This window comes from Coregonus lavaretus (genome assembly GCF_964263955.1).
Source record: "Coregonus lavaretus genome assembly, contig: HAP1_SCAFFOLD_306, whole genome shotgun sequence".
NCBI lineage: Eukaryota > Metazoa > Chordata > Actinopteri > Salmoniformes > Salmonidae > Coregonus > Coregonus lavaretus.
In genome coordinates, this window is record NW_028159426.1 from 231,447 (window position 1) to 253,183 (window position 21,737).

The 21,737-nt window shown below is 42.1% G+C and overlaps 1 pseudogene across 1 annotated transcript; it reads right to left on the bottom strand.

The window, feature by feature from the left end:
• Nucleotides 1–781: 781 nt before the first annotated feature.
• Nucleotides 782–13,217, bottom strand: LOC311122874 (NLR family CARD domain-containing protein 3-like; annotated as a pseudogene). The gene is made up of 3 exons: nt 11,482–13,217; nt 11,043–11,216; nt 782–839 (listed from the first exon to the last, which is right to left on the bottom strand). The product of its transcript is annotated as an NLR family CARD domain-containing protein 3-like (transcript).
• Nucleotides 13,218–21,737: the final 8,520 nt, after the last annotated feature.

A 21,737-nucleotide genomic window follows, 5' to 3' on the forward strand; every position in this document is an offset into this window, starting at 1 on the left:
CAGGTGGGTCAGTGTGTCAGAGGAGACTCTGTAGAAGGACAGAGTGCCGGCTGGCCAGTCCAGATACACTCCTACTCTGTGGGAGCTGGAGGAGGGGACGTCTATGGTAGTGGACTTATTATTGTGCCAGGCAGAGTAACTGTTGTCAGAGCAGGTCAGACTCCAGGACTTGTCATTGTATCCAAGCCAACAGTCATCACCCCCTCCTCTCCTGCTGATTCCTTTATATGCCACTCCTATACCAGCCCATCTCCCACTCCACTCTACCTCCCAGTAACAGCGCCCAGTTAGACCCTCTCTACACAGCACCTGTCTATAGTCCTCAAATCTCTCTGGGTGATCAGGATACGGCTGCTCCTCTGTCCTCCATGTCACCTTTCTGTTCTCCTCAGATCAGTTCTGATCATATGTTATACTGTATGGTAAAATAAAACACACTTATTCCCATTAATTACACACACACACACATTGAACACACACACACACACTGAACACACACAGACACAAACACACACATCCTGAACACACACACACACACACACAATGGACACACGTACACTTTCTGAACACACACACACACACATTTCTAACTTAAGACGAACATGCCACACACAAACACAGACACACACATTGTCAAAGCAACTCTTTGTAAATTTTCCTGATTTGTGCTTCTGTAGAACTACAGCTGATATTTAATATGACCAAGTAAGTAATGATGGTGGTCTTTGACTTTGACTTCACTTGAATTAAGACTTATTCTTAGTCATATTCTTCACAGCAGTCAACACTCACATTTTCTAAGTCCAGGTTTCATTGAGTTCTCTCCACCATGTTCCACACTGTAGCGGTAAGCAGAAGAACAGACAGTCATTGAGGGAAACACCTGAACTCACACACACACACACACACACACTGGACACATACACTGGACACACACACTGGACACACACAGTCAGCATATAACTTTGTCCAAGCGGTGGTAAGAATGCTTGTCTGTGTGTGTGTCCAGTGTGTGTGTGTGTGTCCAGTACGTGTGTGTGTGTGTCGAGTGTGTGTGTGTGTGTGTGTGTCTAGTATGTGTGTGACTTGTGTGTGTGTGTTTGTCGAGTGTCCAGTGTGTGTGTGTGTGTCTGTGTGTGTGTCCAGTGTGTGTGTGTGTGTGTCCAGTGTGTGTGTGTGTGTCCAGTATGTGTGTGTGTGTCCAGTGTGTGTGTGTGTGTGTGTGTGTCTGTGTGTCCAGTGCCTGTGTGTGTGTCCTGTGTGTGTGTGTGTCCTGTGTGTCCACTGTGTGTGTCCAGTTTGTGTGTGTGTGTCCAGTTTGTGTGTGTGTCCAGTGTGTGTGTGTATGTCCAGTGTGTGTGTGTGTGTGTGTCTTGTGTGTGTGTGTGTGTGTGTCTTGTGTGTGTGTGTGTGTGTTTCTGTGTGTGTGTGTGTCCAGTGTGTGTGTGACCTGTGTGTGTGTGTGTCCTGTGTGTGTCCAGTGTGTGTCCAGTGTGTGTGTGTGTGTGTGTGTGTGTGTGTGTGTCTCTGGTGTGTGTGTATGTGTGTGTGTGTGTGCAGTGTGTGTGTGCAGTGTGTGTGTCCAGTGTGTGTGTCTAGTGTGTGAGTGTGTCCTGTGTGTGTGTCCAGTGTGTTTGTGTGTGTGTCCAATGTGTGTGTGTGTCCAGTGTGTGTGTGTGTCCAGTGTGTGTGTGTGTCCAGTGTGTGTGTGTGTGTGTTTGTGTTTCCACAAACTGAACACACACTCACCCTGGACACACACGCACTTGACACACACACTAGACACACACACACACACACACACACACACACACACACACGGACAAACTCACATATACACACACACTGGACACACACACACATACACACTGGACACACACACACACACACACACACATACTGGACACACACACACACTGGACACACACACACACACACACACACTGGACACACACACACAGGACACAAACACGACACACACACTGGACACACACACTGCACACACACACACACACACACACACTGGACACACACACTGGACACACACACTGGACACACACACACATACACACAGGATACACAAACACACACACCGGACACACACACATACACACACTGGACACACACACACACACACAGGACACACACTGGACACACACACACACACACACACACACTGGACACACACACACACACACACACACACACACACACACACACACACACACACACACACACACACACACAAACCACTGGATCCACAGCAACTCAAAAGCTTTTTCTGGGAGTGTGAGTGAGGAAGGATCTTTGGGTTCTCTGCCTCTCCTAGCAGCCTGTCATTCATCACTCAAGCTGTTTGCTAACTCTGCTTCATGCGTTGCCAAAATAAGTAGCTCTGTTTGTGCTCAGACAATCCTACATTTCACACATACACACACGCACACCATTCACCTGCACTGCACAGGCCCCAGAAGCACTGAGAATACTGGGCCTCAATTGGCTTTCAGTCACTGCAGCAAATAGCTATCGCCATAATGAAAGGTTTTTAATACGAGTAGCTGTTTTCCCCTGATGTGTCTTTGTCAAACTGTGGAAGTTTATTTAGTGGTGAAAGTCATTCTCAATCATTTTAACGTTCAACTGTCTCGGTAATTAGCAGGTTCAATGCAGCGAAGGGGTATTTTGGAATGACACCCTCCATTAAATGGTGTGCAAGGACTGAACACTCGTTGGTGCAACACAGAATGTACCGAGATAGAAGGAGAGATTGTGGGTGTCTTTATGCCAACAAAGTGTGATTCCAGAGTTTCTACAGTGTTAAGTAGCCTTAGTTATGTTATTTTAAGGACCTATCTTGTGCCTCCTCGCCACAGCGCTACCGTGTCCTCAAGCAACTCAGCGAGAAGAAGCTGAAGGGTTTTTAAAGTGGACAACTTAAACGAAAACCATTCTCTTTTTTCATGAGTGTTCCAGAAGACAGACCTTCATTGCCAGGACAAATAGTGATGTTGTTTCCAAACCAAACTTCAAGGTCTTTAAGTGAGTGTGTGTGTGTGTGTGTGTGTGTGGGGGGGGGGGGTCGGTCACATATTAACAGAGCTCTCTGCCTAGGCTTCCTCACGGCACCATGACAACCAATACTTACAAAGTAATCCTTATTTTGAATATTTTTGAAATAGACCAAATTTCTTTTGGGCTGAGAATATAAGACTTATAACTCTGAGAGAGCATCCAAGGGCTAGAATGATGTATATAGAATGTATGACAAACAATAATTTTTAAATATAATTCTAAAATCTTCAGAATTCTGAGATTTTTGTCCATAATACAGAATTCAAGCCAACATTCCAATCTCATTATGACTCAACAATTAAGCTAGGCTACAACCATAGAATTTGGAATTAGAACTTGGCTACAACAAGTTCCAAACCATAGAAAACAACCAGCATATCCATTCACCACACCATAACTACTCAAGTGTATATCTTTTTAAATCTTCATAAGTGGACAGACATCGCGGAGGAGAGGTGAGTTAGAACATAATAATGTGTACAAGTGTTTGACTTCTAAGGAAATCAGTGAAGGTAGGCCTACTTATTACCATTTAATAAATTATACCAGTTAGCCTGAAGGTAACTGAAGTTGGAAAACTGGCATGGCCAGACAGTTTTAAGAAAATGACATGGAAAAGATTCACACAAAATAAAAAAAATAAGGAATACATGTTTCTCCATACATATTGATGCAGAGAGAAGTCATTGAGATGGAGAAAGAGATGACTGAAAGTGAGGAGATGGAGAAAGGCAACAAGATGAGGGGGGAACGAGAGATAGAAAGACAAAGAGAAATGGAGGGGCTGCTGAGAATGAGAAAGGAGATTGAGACTTGTAACAAGGTAGACCACTACCGGTGGAAGCTGCAGAGAGAGGTGTTGGAGGAAGTCAACAAGGTGAGGGTGGAACCAGAGCAAGAAAGAGAAAGGCTAATTGAAGAGTTGCTGAGACAGATAAGGGAGACTGAGGCTTCTATTGAGGTAAACTGCTACCAATGGAAGCTGGAGAGAGAGTTGTTTGAGAAACAGAGAGAAAGTGCAGTGTCAGACAGAAAAAACATGGAGCTCAAGACGGCAAAGCTGAAGGTGCAGAACATACTGCACTTGGCCAAGATAGGGAAGTTGACCGTGGAGAACACGAACAGGTTCAGAGAGCAAGAGCAGGCACAGGTACAGTACTCCATTTAACCAGTCACAGTTCAGGGAGGTCATAAGTCACCTCCTAATGGTTATACTATCAGATTCAACAGATTAAGTTGACTGCATGCTAGAGAAGGAGTAATAATAATATTTCAGATCACTGACCAACATGTATGGACTTTCTCTTTCAGATGGAAACTAAACGCGCCCAGAGAGTCAGGGCAAAGCAGGAGAAAAAGGAGAGGAAAGAAAGAGACTTGTTGGAGAAGAACAAAGTAAAAGAACTGCTCAGAGCTAGAAAAGCAGAGAGTAAGGAAGAAGTGAGGAAGAATAAGGAGAGGGTGAAAGCCCACCTGGACGAGGTGGCAAGGAACTATAACGAAAAGAAACAGAGGGAGAAAGAAAGAGAAAAGCTGTTGAAAAAGGCATATGGCAAAGAAAATCACATGGTGTACATCCCAGACCTCATACTGAAGAAGATGTAAGAACACAACGCATATGGAAGAGTAAATATTATCAGCTAGCATTGGTCAAAAGTTCATTTCTATCTTCTTTCATTTAGTGGAATACTTCATCAATAAAATAATATGAGCATTTATTTGTCAGCATTCATTCCCATATGGAAGAAAGAACACACAAAATATGAGAAAAGTATAAGATGTGGATTAAAGGTTGATGTGGTTACTGGATAATGCAATGTGAAGGGCTAGATTCTATCAAATCGGAGGTGGAACTGCGTTAGAGATGGCAAATCCACAAGCAGCTCCTTGCATTAGCTTATCGCGTACACTGCCATTGGATGCAACGGGAGAGAGAGAGAGAGGCATCAACAGAATACCCTTAGGTGCATGAATGCCTAGTGTGTTTATGTATACGTGTGTGTCAGAGGAGGCTGGTGGGAGGAGGTATAGGAGGACAGGCTCATTGTAATGGCTGGAATGGAATAAATGGAAGAGTTTCCATATGTTTGATGTGTTTGATACCGTTCCATTTATTCCATTCCAGCCATTCCAATATGCCCATCCTCCTATAGCTCCTCCTACCAGCCTCCTCTGGTGTGTGTGTGTATGTGTCAGTGGTACACGCCTCCGATGAGCAACACTGCTCTTACCCCCTCATCCCCCATCAGTGGCTGTCTCCTGCCCCCTCTCCTCCATCCGTCTCTGGCCACCTCTCCTGCTCCCACTCCTCCATCCCTCTCTGGCACACTCTCCTGCCCCCTCTCCTCCATCCCTCTCTGGCCCACTCTCCTGGCCCCTCTCCTCCATCCCTCTCTGGCCACCTCTCCTGCTCCCACTCCTCCATCCCTCTCCTCCATCCCTCTCTGGCCTATTCTCCTGCCCCCTCTCCTCCATCCCTCTCTGGCCCACTCTCCTGCCCCCTCTCATCCATCCCTCTCTGGACACCTCTCTGGCCACCTCTCCTGCTCCCACTCCTCCATCAATTATTACACTGAGTCTGGCCTTGACCTGGGCCTCCCGGTACCTCTCTGTCATCTCACCAGTTTGTAGTGGCAAATACAAAAAGTTATTGATGCCACTTACTAGTGACCTGGGGATAATTCCATTGCACACAATCCAATAAAAGAGAGAAATCCAATAATTTTAGTCCATTTATTTTCGTTATTTTCTTAAATCACTGTCACTAACAGAAAGAGTACGATATGAAACGGTTGAAAATTGTCTGTGCTCTCAGGCACACTAGTTCCCACCCACACAATTTTAATGTATTTTTTTATTTTACCCTTATTTTACCAGGTAAGTTGACTGAGAACACATTCTAATTTACAGCAACGACTTGGGGAATAGTTACAGGGGAGAGGAGGCGGGATGAATGAGCCAATTGGAAGCAGGGGATGTGGTCCTCTGTAGCTCAGCTGGTAGAGCACGGTGCTTGTAACGCCAAGGTAGTGGGTTCGATCCCCGGGACCACCCATACACAAAAAAACGTATGCACGCATGACTGTAAGTCGCTTTGGATAAAAGCGTCTGCTAAATGGCATATTATTATTATTAATATTAATTAGGTGTCCATGATTGTATGAGGGTCCAGATTGGGAATTTAGCCAGGACACCGGTGTTAACACCCCTACTCTTACAATAAGTGCCATGGGATCTTTAGTGACCACAGAGAGTCAGGACACCCATTTAACATCCCATCCGAAAGACGCCACCCTACACAGGGCAATGTCCCCAATCACTGCCCTGGGGCATTGCAATATTTTATTTTAGACCAGAGGAAAAAATGCCGGCACTTGCAGTCTAGGTAGGGCTTCATGTGCGAGATCTCTAATAGCGTCATTCTAGTGGAATCCAGAAAGAACAAAACCCTGTCCTCAAACATTTACATTTTTTGTATTTAGTCTTCATAATCATCGTCCTTCATCAATTGTGTCTTTTTATTTTTATTTTTGCAAATTTAAAAGACCTAGCTAGCTAAAAGACAAAGTCAACCAGTTCCTTTAAAAATTGCAGCTAATTTTCTCATTCACCTGGCAGCCTTTTATATATTCAATTGGGGGGAAATGTAAATCAGCGGGGCAGTCAGGTGCTAAACAGGTAAATATAGGGATTAAATCAATAGAACACAAACATGATGAATAGCTCCTACAACCCCCTATTCTCTATATAATGCACTGGTCAAAAGTAGTTCAATGTGAATAGGGTGCCACGTGCTCCGTCATCTCGCTGAGTCTGGCCTTGGACTCCCGGTACCTCTGTCATCTTACCTGTTTGAAGAAGCCATTCGTAGTAATTACCGTCTGACCATTTTCAACAGTGCAGCTTTGCTAAGGACTGATCTGAAGTCATGGTCCATATGGAAGTAGATTCTCCCAGGGCTTGCCAGGAATTGTGGCCAGGTATTTCCTCACTCCTCGGCACATTGCACCGATTAAAGAAGAAAGTTGTCCACTGAAAATGTATCTTCTAAAACTCGCTTTACGCCACAAGCTTGAGTGATGGGGTTCACTTCCAAAAAGGCATTTCCTATATAGCCATACTATAATTTAAAGGCAGACATCAGCGGGCAAACAATTATTTAAGATTAATTCAAATTGAAGGATGATTTAAGCGACGAGGGATAGAAGTTGGAAAACCTCATGATGTCATCACGTCAGACATCACTCTTAAACTTGCTGGAACTGTAATTGAGACTGAGAGTTGAGGTTCAGTTTTATAACTTGTATATAGATAGATAGGATGGAAAACATTATTAACCCCCAAGGACAAATTGATTGATTTTGTTCGAGGGCCAATGTGGGGGTCACAGGTCAGGATCAGACCACCTCCCCTAAAGCATGACACGGGAAAGGTCAGGGGGGCAGATTCCCAGCCAGTAAAACACCCTGAGTGGAAATGTGTGTGTATGTGTCCTCATCTCCTCTACCACTCAGCGGGTTAATGTCTATCCATCCTCCCGCTGGCTGCAGCAACAGGAAGTGAGGTCATGCAGACAGTGTTTTATCAGGCCTTCAGGGAGCCAGTAAATCAGTTCTGTCTGTGTGTGTGCGTGTGTGTGTGCGTGCGTGCATATGTACATGTGCAGTCAGGGTATACGGTGCATGACTCCAAAGGGTAAATCACGCTCTATGTGTGTACTCTCTGTATGAGAGTGTGGGCCTCTCTTAGCAGCAGAGATCTGTCAGTTATGCGGGAGTATGTGGGAGTCCTCTACTGTTCTACAGTGAATTATCTTGGCACCTCAGCAAACTCATCATCGTCTCCCAAAGTACCAGCAGCTTCCCCTTCTCTTTCCTCTCTGTTTGTCTTTCCCTCCGTTGTCTTCTCTCCTCTTTCATTAAGAGCTAAATAAACCAGTGAAGAAGCCTAGCACCACTAGGACTGTGTTCCAGAGCTAGGCATGTCCAGTTGCTCTCTATCCCTCAGTGTTCTGTTGACACATCCTATCATTACTCACTGCTAGTTGTTCAGCAGGATCCATTCTGAGTTTTCAGTCTATGTATAGTCTTCCAGAGGCTAAACATGAACAAATCTGATGTTTTCCACTTAAAGGAAAATGTAAAAGCATACTTGGAGGCTGCTCGGAGGCTTTCTTCCCCACCCCAAGGCCGGTATAGCTCTACCAGTGTTGCCAGATTCTATTGCCACTTTCTAGCACAATCAGAACCAAAATCCTGCCCAATCCACTAAAAAGTAGCCACATTTTAACAGATTTCTCTGTGAGCTGGGTGGGCGGGATTTGTATGTTTCTTGCATCGCATTTCTTTTAGGTGTGAAACTACCCAATCTGGCAACACTGAGCTCTACCTCCAGGACCACCAGTGGTAATGAGGGGATAGTAGAGAGGGGCCAGGGGAGGAAGCAGAGGGGGTTGTGGTTGTAGTTACTGGTGCTTCTTCATTTTAACAGAGGTGTGGTCTCCTTGATGGCTTTCTCACACTCCTCTCTCTGGACTGTTAAGCACTTTAGGCCCTGATCTCTCCCCCTACCTTCCTTTTCACTCCTCCTCTCAGACCAACAGCCCTCTTCCTCTGTGTTAGTCTTCAGCTGTGACAGACGCACAGAAGGGTGTCTCCCCTCCTCTAAAAGCTCAGACACACCGGTTGGATTGTCAAACGTTTGCCTGCCGACAATTTTTTATTTATTTTTATTTCACCTTTATTTAGTACTTAGCACCTCTGAACAGTGTCGGCAGTCAATCTCTTATGTGTTCATTTACATTTACATTTTAGTCATTTAGCAGACGCTCTTATCCAGAGCCACTTACAGTTAGTGAATACATATTTTATGTATTCACTAATGTATTCACACTGTATTTGTTCACACAGCAAAGACCTTGGAAGTCGTCAGCCACTCAGCCTTGTTAAAATACTCCAAACCAGAAGGTGGTAGTAGCGTTGTTGGCAATGCATATATGTGCGTATTGCTTATGGTCTAGATTCCAAGTTATCTGCGCTAATGTCGTTATTTTGTACAAAGCCCTTGTTGATACTAGCCAGATGGCCACTACTAGATAACTACCTAGCAAGATGATGAAGAAACAATTTAAGGCACTCTCCATAATCCCATATTGCCAGTGCCAGCCCATAGCCAAATGTTTAGCTAACTAGTTAATGTTAGCATATTCGCTAGCTAGCACAACATAGCTAGCTAGCTAAGGATATTGCACTAACTAGGCAGCTAACACAGGCAGCTGTTTAATGGAAACTATCTAATCCATTGTGATTTAATTATAATGGCAATACTAACTACAGTGGTTAGCTGTCTTGGAGGAAGTATTTAGTGTTGTGTGCATTGCGTCTGTGCACTTATCTAGCTACCATCCCATAGCCTACATTGCATATGAAGTGTGACTGGCTCATCTGTGGATGTACGCAGAAAATGCCCTCTTTAAAAATAAATAATTGCTGGCTCCCCCACATGGGGTTTCATGCTCTCTGACTGGCTCAAAGTCAAGTTATTGGCCACTGACAAGCATTGCTATTCTACAAGTAGAATCGGTAGGTTCGTTGCTACTGGGTCGGCACGCAGCAGGTACCATTTTTGTTCTAGCAAGAGAAGGAACGGCCTCCATCTGTCATGGCCCAGTACTAAATGACTTTGTAGGATGGTGTGATGAATCACACTTGGTCCTCAATACCAACAAGATCAAAGAGATGTGCATAGATAGACTTCAGGAAGCGAACAACACCCACCTCTGCAACATCTATCAGAGGTCAGAACTTAGAGATTGTAGAGGAATACAAATATCTGACTGTCCACTTAGACAATAAGCTTCAGTAGAGTAAATCTACAGACCTGATTTACAAAAAGAGTCAACAGAGACTGTACTTTCTCAAAAAGCTGGGATCTTTTAATGTTAACTGTACTATACTGACTGTGTTTTACAAATCTTAGTATTTAAACTTTTTGCATTGTTTGTTGGTTTGGCAATGCCACTGTCAGACAGAAAAATATGCTGAGAAGGATTATCACCACAGCAAGCAAGGTGATGAGATCTTTAAGTTCAGAGCCCTCAGCAAGGCTCACAAAAACATTTTAGACCCAAGCCACCCCCGTACCTGAACTTTGAACTACTCCCCTCTGGGTGCAGGTATAGGGCACCCCCCGGCAGGAAAAACAGAACTAGACAAACATTTGTGCCAGGTGTGATATCCCTCCTAAACAGCTTGGGCTAATCTTCCTATCCACCAGTAAGGCCAGCAGGCTAGTCTCTTTCATTGATATATATTGTATGTAACTGTTATGAATTTTGTATTGTCAATTTGTTGTCTACTGTATAAACGCCACTTTAAAAATGTGCATGATAGTGCAACAAAATGTCCCCATGGGGACAATAAAGTCAGTAATGTAAAGTAAGTACTCATCGGCAGTATATCGGCAGTGAGATTCTCAGTGTGTTTCATGCTTAACAGCCCCACCATAGTCACAGTGTCAACACTGCTGTTTGACCACTGTGCTTCATCTCTGTAGAAAACTCATTCAGATGTAGAAAGCTCAGTGATGTGGCAGTAACCGGTAAAGACACATTCCTGTATTTCATTACAAACTGTAGTTTATTGTCCAATTTCAGATGAGTGTTTTCTAGTCTGGCTGGGCTAGAGGCTGGAGCTCTCACCTGTGTCACAGACAGATGTCATGTGTTCATCATACCCCCCTCCCATCCCTCCTAAACACCAACCCCCCCCCCCCCCCCCCCCCCCCCCCCCCACACACACACACACACACACACACACACACACACACACACAGGACACACACTGGACACACACACACACACACACAGTCTTTATATAACTTAGTCCAAGTGGTGGTCAGAATGTTTGTCTTAACTAGCCTCATAACTCCAACATGTCTGATATGAACATTGACATAAACCCTCTACATACTTGAGTTTCTCCAGTCTGCAGTGTGGATCCTCCAGTCCAGCAGAGAGCAGTCTGACTCCTGAGTCTCCTGGGTCATTGTTACTCAGATCCAGCTCTCTCAGGTGTGAGGGGTTTGACTTCAGAGCTGAGACCAGAGAAGAACAGCCTTCCTCGGTGACTCCACAGCCTGACAGCCTGACAGAGAGATCATCATGATTTCACAAACACACTGTTAATTTAACACCAGTAGTGTAGAAGGACAATGGCAGATGCATTTGGTTTATTCTCTTAAACAACATATAGATTCATCTTCCATCTCCTAGAATTGTATGGTCATATTGTTATACTAATGTGAACATCAATGCATTGATTCAATATGTTTTTCAATAATACATATATTTCTCTAAACTGAATATTTCTTCCTGATGATTAGTACTTAAATGTCATTTTATGTACTCACAGAGCAGCTCTGGAGGCTTTGACCACTGGCAGCAGCCTCAGAAGACCTTCCTCTGATCTGGAGTATTTCTTCAGGTCAAACACATCCAGCTCCTTTTCTGAAGTCAGCAACACAAAGACCAGAGCTGACCACTGTGCAGGTGACAGTTTGGCTTCTGAGAAACTTCCTAAGCTCAGTTAGCTTTGGATCTCATCCACTAGAGAATGGTCATTCAGTTCATTCAGACAGTGGAACAGATTGATGCACCTCTCTGGAGAGGGATTCTCCCTGATCTTCTCCTTGATGTACTTCACTGTTTCTTCATGGCTCTGTGAGCTGCTTCTTGTCTTTGTCAGTAGACCTCGTAAGTGCTTCTGATTGGACTCCAGTGAGAGGCCCAGAAGGAAGCGGAGGAACAGGTCCAGGTTTCCTGTCTCACTTTGTAAGGCTTTATCCACAGCACTCTTGTAGACAGTAACTTCAGTAACTTGCGGTTCGGCCATTAGATTCTCATTGTTGTTGATGAATGAGAGGAACACATATACAGCAGCCAGAAACTCCTGAATGCTCAGATGCACGAAGCAGTACACCTTGTCCTGGTACAGTCCACATTCCTCTTTAAAGATCTGTGTGCACAATCCTGAGTACACTGAGGCTTCATTGACATCAATGCCAGCCTCTTTCAGGTCTTCTTCATAGAAAATCAGATTGCCATTCACAAGCTGTTGAAAAGCCAGTTTTCCCAGTGACAGAATGCTCTCTTTATTCCAGTGTGGACCTGTCTCTTCTTTCCCAAGATACTTTTCATTCTTCTGTTCAGTATGAAACACCACAAGGTGTGAGTACATCTCAGTCAGAGTCTTGGGCATCTCTTCTCTCTTGTCTGTACTCAACATGTGTTCAATGACTGTTGCAGAAATCCAACAGAAGACTGGAATGTGGCACATGATGTGGAGGCTCCTTGATGTCTTTATGTGTGAGATGATTCTGCTGGCCAGGTCCTCATCACTGAATCTCTTCCTGAAGTACTCCTCCTTCTGTGGGTCATTGAACCCTCGTACCTCTGTCACCTGGTCAACACACACTGAAGGGATCTGATTGGCTGCTGCAGGTCGGGTAGTTATCCAGAGGAGAGCAGAGGGAAGCAGATTTCCCTTGATGAGATTTGTCAGCAGAACATCCACTGAGGTTGACTTTGTGACGTCACAACAGATCTTGTTCTTCTGGAAGTCTAGGGGCAGTCGGCACTCATCCAGACCATCAAAGATTAACAGAACTTTGTACTGGTCGTAGTTGGAGATTCTTGATTCTTTGGTTTCCATTGAGAAGTGATTGAGAAGTTTAATCAAAGTGTGTTTATCCCCGTTCATCAAATTCAGCTGCCGAAAAGGGAATGAAAATACAAATTGGACATCCTGATTTGCTTTTCCTTCAGCCCAGTCCAGAATGAACTTCTGCACAGAGACAGTTTTTCCAATGCCAGCGACTCCCTTTGTCAGCACAGTTCTGATAAGTTTGTCTTGTCCAGTTAAGGGTTTGAAGATGTCGTTACATTTGATTGCAGTCTCTGGTCTTGCTTGTTTCCTGGTTGTTGTCTCAATCTGTCTCAGCTCATGTTCATTATTGACCTCTCCTGTTCCACCCTCTGTGATGTAGAGCTCTGTGTAGATCTTATTGAGAAGTGTTGGGTTTCCTTGTTTAGCGATCCCCTCAAATACACATTGAAACTTCTTCTTTAGATTAGATTTGAGTTCACGTTGGCAAATCACAGCATCTGAATGAAGAAATAACACAGAGGATATTAATATTACATCTGTTTTAATGCCTACAGTATTCTAGGACTGTTATAAATTTTTTAATAAAAGTATTATATTGTTTATTATACTTATTATTAATGTTCTCTCTCTCTCTCTCTCTCTCTCTCTCTCTCTCTCTCTCTCTCTCTCTCTCTCTCTCTCTCTCTCTCTCTCTCTCGCTCTCTCTCTCTCTCTCTCTCTCTCTCTCTCTCTCTCTCTCTCTCTCTCTCTCTCTCTGTCTCTCTCTGTCTCTCCTCTTCTCTCTGTCTAAATTAATCAACACAACACATTCTGCTGCTACTTGATGAGGTCACTAGGTGTTGTGTTAAGGCTGCTACAATATCATTGAGTTACACAGCTACTTTAGCTGTACTTTAGCTACAGCTTTTAAATGTTTGTTCTAAAACAGCATTCAACATGAGGCAGACAGCTCTTACTTTTCTCCAGTGTGTCAGCAAGCTCCTTCTGGTTCATTTTCCTCAGGACGTGCAGTATGATCTTCAGAGCCCCCTCTCTGGCACTGCTCTCCTGCTTCTCATCTTCAGCATCCACCACTTCCTTATCCTGCTTCTGACTCTCAAAGCCTTCTGGGAGTTCTGGACTAAGAATCCTCTTGAACATCTTCAGCTCCTTCTTCACAAATGTCATAATATTCTCTTCAAGTAACTGAAATAAATCAAGTAAATAAGTTAAGCAAGAGACTAAATGCTTTCTCATTAACACATGAATGAATGATTGACAGATCAACTTTACTTGAGGTAAACAAAAACAAATGTACATAACAGGACCACATACACTGAATATGGAGTCCAGGTCTGTTTGATGACTCTGGGAAGACTGACCACTGAGAATCTCTGACTCTGATCTCTCCTGTTGGTTTCTGTGGACAAAACATGAGATTACATCTCCTCATCCAGGGAGTGCACACACACTCACACTCACACTCACACTCACACACACAAACACACACACACACTCACACACACACTCACACACACACACACACACACACACACACACACACACACACACACACACACACACACACACACACACACACACACACACACACACACACACACAGGGAGGGAATGTAGTGTTTGTTTAATATTGTTTCAGAACTATGAAAATGGAAAAAAGGTTTAGCCTATGGATTATGAAAACAACAAAAATAAATGGTAAAATGGGAGAGGAGAAATGACTAGAGACAGTGTTGTTTAACTCACTGACCATGACCCATGAGTTCTTCTTACCTTTGTTCAGTAGAAAAGTCTCCCTCTCTAAACACTATAGGACGATTCATAGACTTGTCACTCTTCATGGCCACACAGCTGGGTACAGGGGAGGCTGGTCTCTCCTGCTTGATTGGACTTCAACACAACAGAGGCAAACATTATTTCTCTCATTGTTTAAAATCGCTTGATGGTTTATTTCAGAGAGACAAATAATGTAGTTTTCTTTGCCAAATGCTATATATCTGTCTCACTCTCAGAGAAATAAGTAGTACTACTAGGTTTTACACAGTAATAACATATATCTGCCTCACTCTCAGAGAAATAAGTAGTACTGCTAGGTTTTACACAGTCAAATGTAACAAATAACTACATTTTTAATAAACATCTGTACAAATGTACAAAATTCAATACAGTAATATGAGATCTGTACGTAAAACATTTACATTTTCGTCATTTAGCAGATGTTCTTATCCAGGGTCTCACAAAAGCATCTTAAGGGTAAGTTCATCATTAGAATCTATCTAGTTTATTGATAGATCCTTCGTAGGAGCATTGTAAAATGTCTGAGCTGTTTCCCAAAACCATCGTTATTAACGTTGCACTTGAAAACACTCATATTCTAACACCTGCCTCAGACCACTTGTAGAACAGCCAAGTGCATCGTTAGATGCTTTTTTGCCCTCCCGCGTCACTTTATACACAGAAGATCTCCGCTAAACAAAGAATCACATGGTTTATCCGTCTCTTTGTGACCGCAGATAAATTCAGAACAAAGTTGACTACAAATACAAAGTTGCAAATGTCTTTGCAATTGATTCAAACAAGGGAAGTACACAAATTTGGTTCAAATGAAAACCGAGATAACTGCATTACAATATAAACAGTAGGCTATAGGCCTATTTCAATCATATTGGAATATATTCAATGTTCAATATATTTAGTTCTATGTTGCTACTTGTAGGCTACTGTCTGTAATTTGTCTCAATATATATCATGATGTGTAGCCTAACATGTGCCCAATGATGTGCCGAATCTGTGATTTAGTGCATTTTTATTGGGTAAGCACTAGAATAAACTACCTCAATAATTGCAGCCGTAGGAAGTAATATCTTTCTAGAAGCTGATCCGTGGTCAGTATTGTGAAATAATTATAATGTTAAGGAATGATTTTAATGGAGAAAACTGATCCGAGAGCAGCGGTCCCCTTCTTTCGATCCTATCAGTATCGATACATGCTCCACCGGATGTGACTGATCCAGTTTCTGCTGGTCTGCCTGCGGATATGGAACTCTGACCTGTTCACCGGACGTGTGACCTTGTCCCGAACCTGCTGTTTTGACCCTCTCTCTCTCTCCCTCTCCTTCTCTCTCCCTACCACACCTGCTGTCTCGACATCTGAATGCTCGGCTATGAAAAGCCAAATGACATTTACTCCTGAGGTGCTGACGTGTTGCACCCTCTATAACCACAGTTATTATTATTTGACCCTGCTGGTCATCTATGCACATTGGAAAATCTTGAAGAATGATCTGGCCTTAAAGGCCATGTACTGTTATAATCTCCTCCCAGCTCAGCCAGAAGAGGACTGGCCACCCCTCAGAGCCTGGTTCCTCTCTAGGTTTCTTCCTAGGTTCCTGCCTTTCTCTGGAGTATTTCCTAGCCACTGTGCTTCAGCATTTGCATTGCTTGCTCTTTGGGGTTTTAGACTGGGTTTCTATATAAGCACTTGGCGACAACTGCTGATGTACAAAATGTCTTCTGGGAACGCATATGAAGCAAACCAGGCCAGGGTTTGGGGTTTGAGACGTCAATGAGAGATAAAAATCACTTCCTAAGTTGTTCATTTTGAAAATGTTCTGTCTTAAGTAGTTTAACAAACTGAGACATTTTCATGTTGGTCAAAAACAACTTTATATCGAAGGAGTGCCTTTGATTTGACGGCCTGCACATGTGCAGTTCGGCCCAAGACGACCATTAGACCCAATTACGTATTTCTGCTTATGAGCTTCAAATCAAATCAAATTTTATTTCTCACATGCGCCGAATACAACAGTGGTAAACTTTACAATTAAATGCTTACTTAAGAGCCCTTTCCCAACAATGCAGAGTTAAAAAGTAACAAAAATTCGCGAAATAAAAAAAGGAAATGGTAACATAATAAAATAACAATAATGTGGCTATAAGGAGTACCGAGTTAATGAGCAGGGGTAACAGGAAGTTGAGGTAATTGAGGTATTATGTACATGTAGGTAGGGGTAAAAGTGACTAGGCATTCAGGATAGAGATTACATCTCCTCATCCAGGGAGTGCACACATACTCACACACACACACACTCACACACACACACACACACACACACACACACACACACACACACACACACACACACACACACACACACACACACACACACACACACACACAGGGAGGGAATGTTGTGTTAGTTTAATATTGTTTCAGGACTATGAAAATGGAAAAAAGGATTAGCCTATGGATTATGAAAACAACAAAAAGAAGTGGTAAAATGGGAGAGGAGAAATGACTAGAGACAGTGTTGTTTAACTCACTGACCATGACCCATGAGTTCTTCTTACCTTTGTTCAGTAGAAAAGTCTCCCTCTCTAAACTCTATAGGTTGTTCAGTAGACCGGTCACTCTTCATGGACACACAGCTGGGTACAGGGGAGGCTGGTCTCTCCTGCTTGATTGGACTTCAACACAACAGAGACAAACATTATTTCTCTCATTGTTTAATATCGCTTGATGGTTTATTTCAGAGAGACAAATAATGTAGTTTTCTTTGACAAAAATGCTATATATCTGTCTCACTCTCAGAGAAATATGTAGTACTACTAGGTTACACACAGTAATAAAATATATCTGCCTCACTCTCAGAGAAATAAGTAGTACTGCTAGGTTTTACACAGTCAAATGTAACAAATAACTACATTTTTAATAAACATCTGTACAAATGTACAAAATTCAATACAGTAATATGAGATCTGTACGTAAAACATTTACATTTTCGTCATTTAGCAGATGTTCTTATCTAGGGTCTCACAAAAGCGTCTTAAGGCTAAGTTCATCATTAGAATATATCTAGTTTATTGATAGATCCTTCGTAGGAGCATTGTAAAATCTCTGAGCTGTTTCCCAAAACCATCGTTATTAACGTTGCACTTTTAAACGCTCATATTCTAACACCTGCCTCAGACCACTTGTAGAACAGCCAAGTGAGTCGTTAGATGCTTTTTTGCCCTCCCGCATCACTTTATACACAGAAGATCTCCGCTAAACAAAGAATCACATGGTTTATCCGTCTCTTTGTCACCGCAGATAAATTCAGAACAAAGTTGAATACAAATACAAAGTTGCAAATGTCTTTGCAATTGATTCAAACAAGGGAAGTACACAAATTTGGTTCAAATGAAAACCGAGATGACTGCATTACAATATAAACAGCAGGCTACAGGCCTATTTCAATCATATTGAAATATATTCAATGTTCAATATATTGAGTTATATTTTGCTACTTGTAGGCTACTGTCTGTAATTTGTCTCAATATATTTCATGATGTGTAGCCTAACATGTGTCCAATGATGTGCCGAATCTGTGATTTAGTGCATTTTTATTGGGTAAGCATTAGAATAAACTACCTCAATATTTGCAGCCGTAGGTAGTAATATCTTTCTAGAAGCTGATCCGTGGTCAGCATTGTGAAATAAGTATAATGTTAAGGAATGATTTTAATGGAGAAAACTGATCCGAGAGCAGCGGTCCCCTTCTTTCGATCCTATCAGTATCGATACATGCTCCACCGGACGTGACTGATCCAGTTTCTGCTGGTCTGCCTGCGGATATGGAACTCTGACCTGTTCACCAGACGTGTGACCTTGTCCCGAACCTGCTGTTTCGACCCTCTCTCTCTCTCTCTCTCCTTCTCTCTCTCTACAACACCTGCTGTCTTGACCTCTGAATGCTTGGCTATGAACAGCCAACTGACATTTACTCCTGAGGTGCTAACGTGTTGCACCCTCTATAACTACAGTGATTATTATTTGACCCTGCTGGTCATGAACATTTGAAAATCTTGAAGAACGATCTGAACTTAATGGCCATGTACTGTTATAATCTCCACCTGGCACAGCCAGAAGAGGACTGGCCTCCCCTCAGAGCCTGGTTCCTCTGTAGGTTTCTTCCTAGGCTCCTGCCTTTCTAGGGAGTTTTTCCTAGCCACTGTGCTTCTACATCTGCATTGCTTGCTCTTTGTGGTTTTAGACTGGGTTTCTATATAAGCACTTTGTGACAACTGCCGATGTAAAAAATGTCTTCTGGGAATACATATGAAGCAGACCAGGCCAGGGTTTGGGGTTTGAGATGTCAATGAGAGATACAAATGACTTCCTTAGTTGTTAATTTTGAAAATGTTCTGTCTTAAGTAGTTAAACAAACGGACACATTTTCATGTTAGTCAAAAACAACTTTATATCGAAGGAGTGCCTTTGATTTGACATCCAGCACATGTGCAGTTCGGCACAAGACGACCATTAGACCCAATGACGTATTTCTGCGCATGAGCTTCAAATCAAATCAAATTGTATTTCTCACATGCGCCGAATACAACAGTGGTACACTTTACCGTGAAATGCTTACTTACGAGCCCTTTTCCAACAATGCAGAGTTAAAAAGTCACAAAAATTCACTAAATAAAAAAAGGAAATAGTAACACAATAAAATAACAATAATGAGGCTATAAGGAGTACCAGTACCGAGTCAATGTGCAGGGGTACAAGGTAGTTGAGGTAATAACTAGACTATATACAAGGAGTACCAGTACTGAGTCAACGTGCAGGGGTACCAGGTAGTTGAGGTAATAACTAGACTATATACAAGGAGTACCAGTACTGAGTCAATGTGCAGGGGTACCAGGTAGTTGAGGTAATTTAGGAAATATGTACATGTACGTAGGGGTAAAATGACTAGGCAATCAGGATAGAGATTACATCTCCTCATCCAGGGAGTGCACACACACACACACACACACACACACACACACACACACACACACACACACACACACACACACACACACAGGGAATGTTGTGTTTCTTTAATATTGTTTCAGGACTATGAAAATGGAAAAAATATTTATCCTATGGATTATGAAAACAACAAAAATAAATGGGAAAATGGGAGTGGAGAAATGACTAGAGACAGTGTTGTTTAACTCACTGACCATGACCCATGAGTTCTTCTTACCTTTGTTCAGTACAAAAGTCTCCCTCTCTGAAGGATATAGGAAGGTCCATAGACTCGTCACTCTTCATGGACACACAGCTGGGTACAGGGGAGGCTGGTCTCTCCTGCTTGATTGGGCTTCAACACAACAGAGACAAACATTACATCTCTCATCTACTCTGAGCTCAGATGGGGAAACATAAGATGAGTTTCATTCCAAAATGCTATATATCCATTTTCAGAAATGGTAAATTAGATTTTACTGTTTAAAGAAATTATGAAAGAGATTGGTGTGTTTCTTCAGTAGCTAATCATGGTTTGCGATTGTTCAATGACAGACATGTATTTGTTTAAAATCTATCACTTGATGGTTTCATTTCAGAGAGACAAATAATCATGTTCTTTTGCACAATGCTATATATCTGCCTCACTCTCAGAGAAATAAGTAGTACTGCTAGGTTTTACACAGTAATAATATATATATCTGCCTCACTCTCAGAGAAATAAGTAGTACTGCTAGGTTTTACACAGTAATAATTTATATTTGCCTCACTCTCAGAGAAATAAGTGCCTCACTCTCAGAGAAATAAGTAGTATTGCTAGGTTTTACACAGTAATAATATATATCTGTCTCACTCTCAGAGAAATAAGTAGTACTGCTAGGTTTTACACAGTAATAATATATATCTGCCTCACTCTCAGAGAAATAAGTAGTACTGCTAGGTTTTACACAGTAATAATATATATCTGTCTCACTCTCAGAGAAATAAGTAGTATTGCTAGGTTTTACACAGTAATAATATATATCTGCCTCAGTAGTACTGCTAAGTTTTACATAGTCAAATGTGACCGATCAGCTCAATTTTATGTAGCAAAATTTGAAATGTGTGTTTTTGACATTGGATAAAAGTAGAGACTCAGCTAGAAAATTGTATATCATACACTACAGTTGAGGAACAAGGGGAAAGTCATTCTGCTTTGAAAGATGATAAACTTGTAACCTCACTTTTGAGAAAATGGCCTTTGAAAGTTTTGGTACACCTACTGGAGAGCTCTTCTTTACCTACAGTGGTGTTACTTTGGCAGATAATGTCACCCATCTAAATAAATAGTATATATATATATAGTTAACTAAATGTATGGTGTTTTTGGTTTATGTCAGTTTCATTGTTTGTTATGCTATAAATGGTTATTTTATGGTTGTAAGTGGTAAAATGAACTAGAAAATGTCATATTTTGCAATTCTGAGTAATTACTACTTTAGTAAGGATATACTTTATTCAGTACTACTGCAGTTACTAAATAATTCCAATAGATGGAAGCATAAGATCACGAATGACATTTCAGAAGGTTAGTTTAGTTTTCTCCCTGGATACACCACCACTCCTCCTCACAGGAAAACTCCTGCACACGCTTTTTACTGTTCCTTTCCACACTGCTAACGCAAGAGGAACGACTGAAAAAGCATTTAACACATTACTGTGAAATAATATAATGTTGATTCATGTTTATTATTAGCTGTTTTTATGCTCATGTTTTGAAATTATACTTCATTACTAAAACGATTATCAATAAGCCTGAACATTAATTTAGTCACCTCTGGTCGAGAAAAACGTATTTTCCTAGTACCTCCATTGTCAGATTCATCAACCAGCAGCGAGCACTCTGCCTTCCAGCACAAGCGAGGGGCATGTTGAGGTACATTTGCTAACCGCGAGGGTTGCATTATGTAATTTATTGGTGGGCTGGAAGACGCACTCTTGTCTTATCTATTCCGAGGTTGTTTAATCGCAATATTAGATATTTAAAAATGCATGTATACTAGGGTTGAGGTTGGAGCATCTGACTAGTGATTATTTACCCGGGGTTCAACACCTGCTATAGTCACTAATTAATTGCTCTTCCAAAAGCATCACAGGCCTAATATGAGATATATAGCTAACTAAAGTAATGAGTCACCGTTTTAGAAAATCATGGGATATATTGTCTTTGGTTGCATGCTATTT